We start from the raw sequence: 12,255 nt of genomic DNA on the forward strand, positions 1-12,255 counted from the left end.
TGGGGGGTAGCCTAGCGGTCTGCACTACTTTTGCCTTTTTAGGGGTTCAGCTGAACTGGAGAGAGTTGAACTGCCAGATGTCTGAATAGCTGGTTAAGATAAATTATAAAGAAAGTAATGCTCAAGACTTTAATAACCTACCGAGACTGTGCAAGCATGAGGCTAAGCCAGAGAAAGTGCTGGCTTCCTCAGCTTCCATTTCCCTTCATGGATCAGCACTCTCGCTAAGGGTCAGGTGGGCCAGCTCAGACATGGTATGGCAGGTAGTGATCATGTCACTGCTAGGAGAACCCTGAAAAAACAACTATGGCTGCTGCTCCTGCTCTGCAGGAGAGAGAATGGGGGAGGAAAAGAAGGAAGGACCGGGAAAAATTACCTTAATTAGAGAAAAGTGTTTCAAGTCTCCCCTCTGACCCCCTTCCAGGGGTCTAGCAGAGGCACTGTGCCATGTCCTGACACACAATTCCTGAACCCTTATAATTTTCCTATATAGGAGTAATATGGACACTCTTTCACTCACCATCTGCATTTAATCAATCATGATGTTCCCTTGAGCTGATCTTCTGAAGAGTTCCCAGAGATTCCCCTTTCCCTCTCCTTACTATCATGGCCTTAGTTCTGAAGTCCAAAATATCCCACCTAAAAGACCATCAGTTTCCCATTGGCTTTCTTAAACATTCAGTAGAGAGACTTTTGGATTCGTATGGTGCCAAGTGTCTGGTGCCAAGACATCTTCTATGATTTTTATATTACTTCATCTGTGAAGATGCATAAAATGGGTGTATCATGGCCAGAAGCAATGACTCTTTACAAACTTAGTATGCAATTTTATCTCCTACAACCAAAGACACCAAGCATGGTGGCCCTGAAAGAGGGTTGTGGATGAGGATGCCTGGCTGGGAGTGCAGATGTCCATAAGTGTCTGGTTGGCTAGGGGCAGGGCAGGGGAAGGCATGAGACCTTGACTGTAACTCCTATGAGAGACTGCCATGTCCTGGCTATCACCAAGCCCAATGTGGGGAGGGCAGCTTCCGCTGAAGCCTGCCTTGTATTTGCTTGTGGTCAGGCCTGAAAAATCACCTGTATGTTTTTGGCCTTGATTTTTTCAGGACCCAACTAAGAAGCATGGGATGCCCATTATGAATCCAAATAGGTTCCACTTTGAGGGACTGTGACAAGAACTGGTCGATTAGTTTGAGACAAGACCAAGATCAAGGTTATTCCGTACCAACTGACCAGGCCTGTCTGGAGGACTGAATGTAACCATGAGTGCCAACAGTCACCAAGTCAAAGGAAGATGCCTCATGGCCTCTTAGAATCTACTTTAGAAAGTTAGACTTCAGAAAGGCTTCATCCTTATGTTTTTGTAGGAATTTCTTTTACCTTGTCCAAGACATCAGTTCAGGAACTGCACAGCCCTGATCAGTGAGTTGAAGATGATCTGAAGGCCTACACACCTTCTGGGAGTGGGGCAGTGTCCTGACAGGCAGGGCATTCACATAAGTACAGTCTTGAAGGGCACAGCACCTATGTCAGTCACAGGTGCAGCCCTCAGGATTTGGCCTCAAGTTATCTGGAGAAGGAGAAGGAGGAGAGAGCTGGGTAGTGCAGTGGGTCAAGGAGGTGCAGAGGGGACTTGTCCCACACTGTGTCACTCTTCCTTACTAGCTTTAGCAAGATTACCTCTAGAAGGGGTCTATGTCTCTAAGGGTGTTTTAGGGCCACTGAGCAACCCCAGAGGACTCTATGCTCTCTCTCACTCTCTCTCTTCTAAATTCCAACACCTTGCTGTTTTCCAGGGTGTTTACCTCTGGAACCAAGGTGTTTACCAGCACCAGGGACCCGCTTAGAGTCATCAGGTTTATAAGAACTCCCACCACCCACCACCATCTTCTGGTCTCATTGACTGAGTGCCAAAATGATGGCTTGAGAACTGTTTTTCCAGCTTTCCTTGAATCCCTCTTCTGCATCTGTGATCTGACCCACTGGTGAAACTCAGCCAGGGAGTCAGGAGCTATAAAGGATGAGTGGTCCCTCTTGAAACTGAAAATCTTGTATGAACAATTCACTGGCAGCCTACAAGAATTCCCCATAGAATCTGTTAGCATTTCCCAAGCCCCACTGGCAATGTGCTCCATGGGACCCTCAGATTGTTGCAAACGATCCACTAGTATTTCTCCAAAAAGACCTGCAGACTCTTCAGGCTTTCTGCAGTTCCAGAATGGCATAGTGCTTAATCGACTTCCTTGTTCACTGCAGCAATCTGTCAAGAGCTCAGCCGATCTGGCTTGTTCTCTGGATCTGCAGTCTAGAAATGGAAAGAGAGAAATGAAGAGGGAGGTGGTAAGAAGCAGCCCTATGTCTAATTCAAAAAAGCTGCCCCCAAAATACCGAACATTGTCCATTTTTTTTTCCCTCCCAACTCATCCTAGGCAGGCAAGATGCTACTCTTATTGATGGCAGTAAGGCAGTTGCAGGGAGAGGTTCCTGGAATATGCAGGAAAATATACCTAAAAATACCAGCAGTCACTTTGATCATGTCTCCTGTAGGGGGCAAAACCTTCCCCTCTCAATAGGCAATCCTCCTCTGGGGAATTATCATCACTGAGGGATGCCTGCATATTGTCCAGTCCTGTATCTTTAACTTATGTGGAAGCAGTAGCTGAGGGGAGTGGGATGGGTTGAGGGGGCAAAGTTGGGGCAGCAGGGGCCCAGTTATCCTATGATTGGCATTCCACTACCTGAAGGAGGTGAGCCAACTCTATCTCCAGTGGTCCAAACAGGGACCATTTTTTATTAAAAAAAAAAAAAAAAAAAAGATTTATTTATTTTAAAGAGAGAGACAGAGAGAAAAAACACATGACTGGTATGTGTGTGGGTGGGGGAGGGAAATGGAGAGAGATAATCTCAAGTAGATTCTGAGCAAAGAGCTCAAAACATACCAGGGCTCTATCTCCCAACCCTGAGATCATGACCTGAGTGGAAACCAAGAGTCAGAAGCTCAACAAACTGAGGCACAAGACACCCCTACTGGGGACCTTTTGATCATGTTTGTATGATGCTCGTTCTCTTTGGTTGTAGGAGATAAAAGTGCAGCTGAGTTTATAGAGTCATAGTTTCTGGCCACGATATGCCATTTTAAGAATTCTTCATACCATTCCAATCCAAAAGTCTCCCTACTGATAGTTTAATAAAGCCAGTGAGAGGTTGATATCTATTAGGTGGGATGTTTTGGGCTCAGAACTAAAGTTATGGTAATGAGGAGGGAGAAGAGCTCTGGGGAGCACTTTAGATCACCTAAAGAGAACATTGTGATAATTTGATTTAGATTATGAATGAAAAGAAGCAAGAAAAACACCCTTAGTTTTTTATGTGTGGGTGAATGAAGAATCAAGGGGCACATTATCAATATTTTTACTTTTTTCCCCCTCTAATGACTACTCATTACAAAAACATCCTAGAGAGTAAGAATTAGGGCATCTTTTTTGAGCTGTCCACCAAAGCTGATTATGTTGACCATTCAGAATATTCATTGCATGCTTCTTGGATGAGCTTTTTGTCTTATATCACAATAGGTATTGATGTAATGTTCAACTCCACCAGTTTGACAATTGTCTCTGGGACATAGTAAAGAGCTCAGAGCATGTTCACCGGGATTCCCACCACCTTCTAAAAGAGAATGTGTGCCCTTAGGAATTTGTTCTTTTGGAGTCAAAGTCCACAGCATGAAGTTTGGATATAATTTAACCCTCAGTAAACATATATACTTTTGCATTTGCATCCTCTCTCTCCTATTTATTTATTCATTCATTTATGTATTTATTTATTTATTATTTATTTGCTTTTTAGAGAAAGAAAGAAAGCCCTTGAGCTGGGAGTTGAGGAGATGGGAAGGGGGTAGGGGCAGAGAGAGTGAGAGAGAGAGAGAAAGAGTGAAAATCTTAATCAGTCTCTGTGCCCAGCAGCAGAGCCCAACTCGGAGCTTAATCTCATAACCCTGAGATCACGACCTAAGCCACAATCAAGAGTTGGATGCATAACCAACTGAACCACAGAGGTGACCCTGCATCCTCTCCTTGTTAGCATATTTTCTGTATACTTATTTATATTCCAAGGTAGATATATTTTGTTAAAAAAACAAAATTTAACTGGGTAAATTTTAAGGATCTTATTGGCTTTATTCAACGAGTTGGGGCTGTATCCAACCTAGCAGATAATGGGGCAGCATCCAATCTAGCAGATAGAAAGGAGCTCTGAAAAGCTGTACGAAATGGAAGACGTTTATCGGCAGAAGTGAGTGGGGACAAGAAAACTGTACAAGGCAAAAAAAGCAGGCTGGTTATTGCAAGGGTACTTTCCTTTCTTATGGCCAGCGCCTATCAGGCAGATTACGTAACTGGTGTTGACCAATAATTCCTGATTGACTGGTTTTGAGAGTGCATTTCTGAGAAAGCTGAAGTTGTAATTAAGCATTGGTTTAGTGACATGGGGCTTAGTCTAACCAACAGCATTTGGGGTCTCTTGTTTTCAATACCCTTTTAAAATAATTAATAGGATTTATTAATACATTGACATGAATGATTTATTTTTATTAACAAACAAACCCAATAAAACAAGTATAACACTATAAGAGAAAGTGTGATAGGCAAACTGAGAGTGAACCAGCTGTTGAAAAACTAGAGGTTTTGCATTTTTTACAAATATTAGGAAAATGGGTACAGCCAATACTATCACACTTTAGGTTATATGCCACAGGATGTTTTGGTCCTCCCTCAAGAAGCATTAAGAATTCATGCCTTTTAATCAAGCAGGCTTCAATAAAAGGTCAATTGCTTTTTTTTTTTAATAAACATTTTACTTTATCAACAAAAATGAAACGTCCTTTACTGAGGCTTCAAAAAAGCCATTGTTTGTATCTGCACAGGGCACTCAGAGACAAAGTAGAAAAAGGAAATCGGGGCCTAGAGAGGGCAGTGGGAAACAATGCTGAGAAACTGTGGGTTAGGCTTGGAGGAGATTTGAAACCTTCATAGATATCACAGCTGTCTCAAAGATGGCTGCCATCCCTCTCTCTGCGTAAGCGTATGTTTCTCTGTATTGAAGAGAGCTACAATCTTACATACATTTTCAGCTTACCTGGCCAGCTGGCTGCTAATTAGGCTCAGTCAAATGAAGACACTGACAGGAGGAAGGGGCATTTTTTTCTTCTTCTCCTTTTAAGAACTGTAACTGACTTGGTTGCAGTGTCTTTGGCATTTCCAACAGAGGTACCAGGAGCTGCCCCGTGAGTGCTAGTAATTCAAGCAGCTGAGGCAGTATGTGTAAGTAAGTAGCATGCTTCTGTAGTAGCCACCACAAGTGTCTGAGTGATTGCAGAATTAACAGTCTGGGTGGCTCCTGCTGTATTATTAGCAGGTTCCAACAATGTCAGCAGTGAAATGTTCTTAAGTTTTGCCAAAGCTAACTCCTTCCCCTCCCCCCCAACTCTTCATCTGTTAGAAATATCTGAAGTGTTTTCTGATTGTCTACCTATTCAGTTCTTGTAGACAACAGTGCCTTCAGGAAACAGACACTCAAAGATGAACATTGAGACTGATTGTCTTTTCTTGAACATAGATTCCGTAATGACTTCACTATCAATGGAAAATAGGATACTGGTAATTCATATATGTAGAGGAAAGATATTTACTTAAATTATAACCTGGTGTTACCTGAGATAAAAAGGTCTCTTGAAGGTAAGATGTTGGGAGACCAAGGGACTTCTGTAATCAACTACTGTGATGGTGGGCTGGCTATTTCTGACTGTCCTGGGGAGTTCATAAAGAAAATGAATCACTCAAGGCTTTAAACTCTCAACTCAGTATATGGCCAGAGGACTAGAGATCCTGTATGATGGTCCTCAGATAACTCCTTAACCTTTATAGAAATAAGTCACAAGAGGTACAGCTGAAAATCAGTGCCACAATATGATTCTGCCAATTGTGGAATTACAGTGTGAACTTGACTCAGAATTTCTCCATATTTCTTAAGCAGGAGTCATCGTATTTGTTAAGAAAAAAATGGAACGCCAAAACAAGGAATGGGAAGATTTGAGTTGGCTCAGAGGGATTGAGAACTGTGAAGCCCCAGGTTTCCTTGAGCTTTTTCTTGCTGTGGAGGCAGCTTCCCTTCCTGCCTTCCTTGAGGACTTAATCAGGGCTTTTCAGATGTTAATATGCATAAGAATCACCTGAGTATTTTGTTAAAATGCACATTTTGACTCAGTAGGTCTAGGGTGTTGCTTGATTTTCTGCATTTCTAGAAAGTGCTTAGATGATTCTGATGCTGCTGGTTCACAGACCAAACTTTGCACACCAAGGGGCTCAATATGGATTTTAACCATGGTGGTTACCTTGTAAGGTGATGCCCATTCTACACCAGGTCTACCTTCCAGACACAAAACTGGAACTCAATCCTAGGCCTGCCAGGAGGTCTGGTATATAGTCTGATCCAGCACGAGATAGTTTAGACATTGAAATAATTATAAGATTATGCCAATTTGTATCAGAAGAAAGTTGAGGAATAGATGTGGAAATGGATCTTAAGATTGTTACACCAAGGAGGCAGAAGATAATATTGAATTAGGCTAAACTTGTGGATACGGATTCCATGGGTTAGTTTGAATATCTGGGTGTGGCTCTAAGTCCATGTTTGCTTGGTTAATTAACTGAAATCTGGACCAACTACAGCCCACCTCCTTTGAGGCTATAAAGCCATACATCCATGATACAGGATGGACTTATATTTTTAAACATTTAGGCAAATAGTCATATTGGGAGTGGAATTTATCAAATGAAACACAAGCCCACGTATATCCACCATATTCCCCAGAGAGGTCCAGGAAATGCTTCTTCCTTTAAGGTACTAGGAAATGCATTGGTAAAGAGAGCATCAGCAGCTTGAAAACCCCTTGGTGTCAGTCTTCCACAAGCAAGGGTCACTAAAAGAACCTACAAGAGCTCCTGATTCAGTGGGAATCATGGAATCCCCAGAGTAGCAAAATCCAAGAAACAAAACTGCCAGATGAAAGGTCCCCCAATAATGGGTCCATGATTAAAGGAGTGAGACTGATACAAAGCAAAGGTCAAATGAAGCTTTATTTCACACCAAGCATCAAGAAGTGACCTCTCTCTGCCTTACAGATTAGCTTTTAAGGGCAAAGGCCATGTGGTTGGGCCGGCCATGCACAGGTGGCCAATGAGATTGTAACACACAGAAAAAGCTATACAGTCATGCTAGGTCACACATAAGTGACCAATTGAATTACAATTTACCCTATAGTAGATATTTGAACTAGCCTATCACCTTGGTCAGAATTGGCGCCCAAAGGGCAGGGCCCATACTCCTTGTAGCTAGGGAGACAGTATGCATCCCCACTGATTGGATACCTCCACCTGGCCTGACCCACCCTTAGTTGGGCTTTGTTACCTGGGCCTGGTTTCTGGGGACTTGTTTTTAAGTAAGACCCTGGGGGGGGGGGGACGGAGGGCAGGGACAGTTTAAGTTTTACTGTATAAGCAACAAAGTCATTGTTTAACCACATGGAATCACTCTGGCTAAATAGGCCCTTACACCAGGAAAAAAGTGGACTTGGTTACTGAGGCAGTGTTGGAGCAACAGGGATCTTTGGCAGTGGTGTCTTAACAATGAAGTAGATGGGCAGTTTACTAAAGTATTATTTGATATATACAATTACAAGACTGTAAGTTTGGTGACCAGAAACCTGGCTTGTCATTACAATGGAGATGTATTGCCTATGGTTGGGTACCAAGAGCCAAGTTATTTCATAATTTGAGTCCCACTGAAGGAAGAGTACACTGGTTACACTTGAGAAAGAACCCCCCTCAATTCTTCTCCCAGAGGACCTATGGCCATTTATTCTGTTGACTTACACTGGCTGATTTAACACTAATCCTTTCCTGCAGCAAACAGGTAGGAATTACTAGTACCATGTTGCTATTTTTATTTGTTCCTCCTGGTCCTCCATTGCTTTCATATGGTTCATTGGAAATTAGGAGATAAATGAAGTTTTGGTTTCAGTCTATCTCAGAGTTGCTCCAGTGGGTCTGTGGATGCACCTGATTCTGTTATGTCTGTTCAAATGTATTACTTGGCAATTGACATTAACATATTGCTCCCCAAATCTTGGAATGAGGACTACTATGGCCAGAAAGATAAATGGTAGCCCCTGGAAGTCCCCTTTCTTACCAAAGGAGTAAACTAAAAGCAATCCTTCATCCTAGGAAGAATTAGAGAGATTAGTGCCACCAACAAAGACCTGAAAAATGCAGTTTTCCCATCATATATTTAATTATCGACTCATTTCCTTGGCTTGGGCAAAAGCAGACTGATCTTGAGAATAACTTGACTCATGTACATTTACACATCTCTTCACTTTGCTAACTCATTCTTTAGGTCTCAGGTGAGTATCATTTCTCCAAGAAATTCCTTGACACATGGAATAATTTAGGTACTCAACTCCCCCCCCCCCAAAAAAAAAGTCAGTAAGGAGAGGATAAAGGTAGATGGAAATTACACAGTAACAACACTTGTATTCATTGATCTGCAGTCAAGAAAACAAATATTTCAAGGAGGAAATTTAATTGAGGTAACTGGTTATATACTTTTTGGAAGGGCTGGAGGAGCTACAGTGAAGAAGACATTAGATTAATCAGAAATTAGTAATTGCAGATACCACAATTTACTTAGGGCTGAAAGAATTAAAAACAGAAGAGGTGGTGATGATCTCCTGAAGGTAGGAGACAGCACTCTGCATGTAACTGCTGGACACTGCCATTACCATTAGAGGTACATTGGAACTTTGGAAACTTCCCACTATACTCTAGGAAACTTCCAGGGTTTACTGGAGTCCATTGTTGGCCACTGTGACACTTCTGGTGGCTCTCAGCTAACAGCAGACTCTCTGGGAATCCCAAGTGCTGCTGGAGTCTGAAGTTGCTGGTAGCCATCATGGATGCCCACTGCTATGAAAGACATTATCAGAAGCATTAAAAAAAAAAAATGCTCTGCTTTTTTAGAACATTCCAGTCTTTCAGCCAGTACCTCTGTTGGGCAAAAGCTAACTAAACATCTGGGAAGGAAGTTTGGGAAATGAAGTTTGTAGATATACAGCCCTCTCAGAAAGGATATAAAAGAATATGAAGGATATAAAAGAAGGCAAGAGCAAACAAAAAAATGACCAGAACAGCCCACCCTTTTGGCTATTTGACATCCATTCTCTTCAGCTTTCCACTTGTTTTTTACTTCTGTACTAAGACATAATGTTCAGGGTGTCGTGATAGGATTATCTTAAGTGAGTGATACATTTTCACCACTTCTTCCAAAGGTGAGATATGAAGTCCCATCTATATCTATCACTATAGCAAGCCCTTGGTGAATAAGGCTGTTAAGATAGTTCTGGCCAAAGCCTTTGGTACTGAGGAGATCCACATTGGGAATGTGAATGGTGAGAAGGCAGTTGGTCTGAGAGGTATTTACAGAGGACACTTTTCAGAATTAAAATCTTTAAAGAATTTGGTCATATGTCACATAATGAACAGTATCTGAAGGAATAATTTTCAAAACACTCAAATGTTGTTGTTGTTGTTTTGTTTTGCTTTGTTTTGTTTTAGAGAGGGAGAGAGGACTGGGGCAGGGGCAGAGTTGAGAGAGGGAGAGAGAGAGAGAGAGAGAGATTCTCAAGCAGGCTCCATGCCCAGCACAGAGCCTTGTGGGACTTGATCTTAGGACTCTTGAGATCATGACCTGAGCTGAAATCAAGAATAGGCTGTTTGACTGAGCCACCCAGGCGCCCCTCAAATAATTTTTATAATCAAATCTTATATTGTCTCCAATACAAACTGAGAATACAAAATTCAATCAAGGTATGGAAGTTACTGTCTTTGGATGAATAGAATATGCACAATATCCCCATGAAAACCTTATCTCTGTCTGCAACTGATGTGATGTTTTTTTTTTTTGTTTGTTTGTTTGTTTTTTGGTTTTTTTTGGTTGGTTTAGAGACCCTGGATATTTTCTCTAGTGATTTTATTGTCCAAATCATGCTCAAGATACCCACAACTGGTATAGCATGAATTTGCCCACATGATTTGACCAATCGCTGTGAATGGCACAGGACGGGTTCAAACAATAGAAATTTCAAAGGAGAAGGCATTGTGTGCTTTAACTACTACTCACCTAGACTTACATTACAGTTAAAAGTATGTAAGTCTCTTCCTAGAATTTTTTTTTTTTTTCTTATCCTGGAAATAGTTTAGGAGCTGAGAAAGTTGCAACACTCCTGCTTGTGAAAGTTTGAATTTGCAGAGTGCTGACCTCAACCTAAGGACAACGTATGATTCTAACAAGAATCTGATTCGATACTTCAGTTTTCCCACATGTTCTGTGAAAATTAGCTAAGTGAATGGATTTGATATTTTCCTTCATTCTCTTCCCCTGTTACATCTCTGTTAAAACCATACTTCTATTTGGAGAACTCTCATTTCTTTATATCCCATCCATAGTGACTCTTGCTTCAGCTCCAGGAAACACCCCATCCTCTCCACTGAATCCTCAAATATTAGCTGCTCTTAGGTTCACCTCAAATATTAGCTGCTCTTGGGTTCACCTCAAATATTAGCTGATCTTGGGTTTAACTTTATCAGCTTTTCCCTTTCTTTTCGTTCACTATCTCTTTAGTGTTGGGCCAGAAATACTTAGTGGGAGCATAAAAACAGTATATTGGCCAGAATCTAAGAAATTCTAAGAAGTCGAAAAGAAATGGTAATTATGTGATGTGATGGAGGTATTAACTCACCTTACTGTGGTAAATATGTGTGTGTGTGTGGTGTGGTGTGTGTATGTGTGTTTATCTATCTTATCTATCTATATATATATATCATGTTGTGCACCTTTGAATTTACACCTTTAAACTTACATAGTTTACTTATATGTAAATTATCTGAATAAAGGTGGAACAAAAAGTGAATTCCTTTTTCTAATAGAGTTTGACCATTAAACATTAATTATGATTTATTATATTTTAAATGAATTTTATAATGGATGAAAGTGACAATATTGATTACATAAGCAGGATTTTCAAGCCTGAAAATCATGATGGCTCATAATGCCTACCAAATAATTTGGTAGTTTCCCTACCAAATAACACCTTTCAACAATTATATTAAAAACATTCTTGCTAAGAATGATCCAAATATACCATGGTAATTTTTTACTTAAGTTTTTAAAAACTTTGGCGTTCCCACACCGGGAGTCGAACCCGGGCCGCCTGGGTGAAAACCAGGAATCCTAACCGCTAGACCATGTGGGAGACGACGGGGATGGTTCTAAGTGTAAGTGTATTGAAACCTTCTCATCTACTTCCGCTTTCAGCGTCCGGCCCGGCCTCTTGTTGCACCAGTTCTCTGCGCGTGCGTGGTTTTTCGGCATTCCGCAATCAGCAATGGAGGTGTGCTCCGTGCTCTTTCTCCAGGTCTGGACTCGCTTCGTACGCGGTCTTGTGGACTCCCCCGCCCGCCTCTCCCCCCTCCCAAGGAAGCTGCAGCCTCCACAAACCTCAGTTAAAAAACTGGGGCGGGGGAAATATGGGAAGGAATGGTTTGAATGCCTCAAGGAACATGTTATGAGATTGGCTTCCCAGGTCCCGTTGGCGCTGCGTGTAAACTTTTATTAGACCAGATTTTTCCACTCGTGAGGTTTAGGTCAGGAATTTTGCATTTAGAAGCCTGCGTACCCCGAATAACCCGTGGGGAACGTTTGGGGCAGCAAAGCCTTTGGTACTACTGTTTTTACAATCTTGTTTAGAAATGGCCTTACCTTATTAAAATCAGAGCAAAACACCCAGGACTGTAAAGGAAAATCCGCACGTTGTACTATGTAAGCAACTCATACTTCGGTAGGTGGTGGGTTGTGGGGCTTGGAGGGTAGTAAGAAAACAAACCACAGGCGGGGAGATAAACGTACAAATGATTGGTATCATACAGAGAAACTACACATGATTTATAATAAGACAAACGCTGCAATACAAAAATGAAAACTTGCTGAGAACAGGCCATTAGTTGGAGAGGAACCCCACGGACAGAAACCATTTGAAAAAAAAATAATAATAATAAACTTCAACCTCACAGGCTCCCAGCTAGCATTTGGACAAAAAGCAAAAGTGTAAAAATGTCAAGTGTTGGTAAGTATGTGGGAAAA

General features: G+C 41.6%; 1 non-coding gene across 1 annotated transcript; it reads right to left on the reverse strand.

Annotated features, from left to right (window-relative positions):
* Window positions 1–11,296: 11,296 nt before the first annotated feature.
* On the reverse strand, window positions 11,297–11,368 carry TRNAE-UUC (transfer RNA glutamic acid (anticodon UUC)). Its single transcript has one exon. It is a non-coding gene; the product is annotated as a tRNA-Glu (tRNA).
* Between the last annotated feature and the right edge of the window lie 887 nt (window positions 11,369–12,255).

The sequence above is a fragment of the Mustela lutreola genome, chromosome 7 (assembly GCF_030435805.1).
Source record: "Mustela lutreola isolate mMusLut2 chromosome 7, mMusLut2.pri, whole genome shotgun sequence".
NCBI lineage: Eukaryota > Metazoa > Chordata > Mammalia > Carnivora > Mustelidae > Mustela > Mustela lutreola.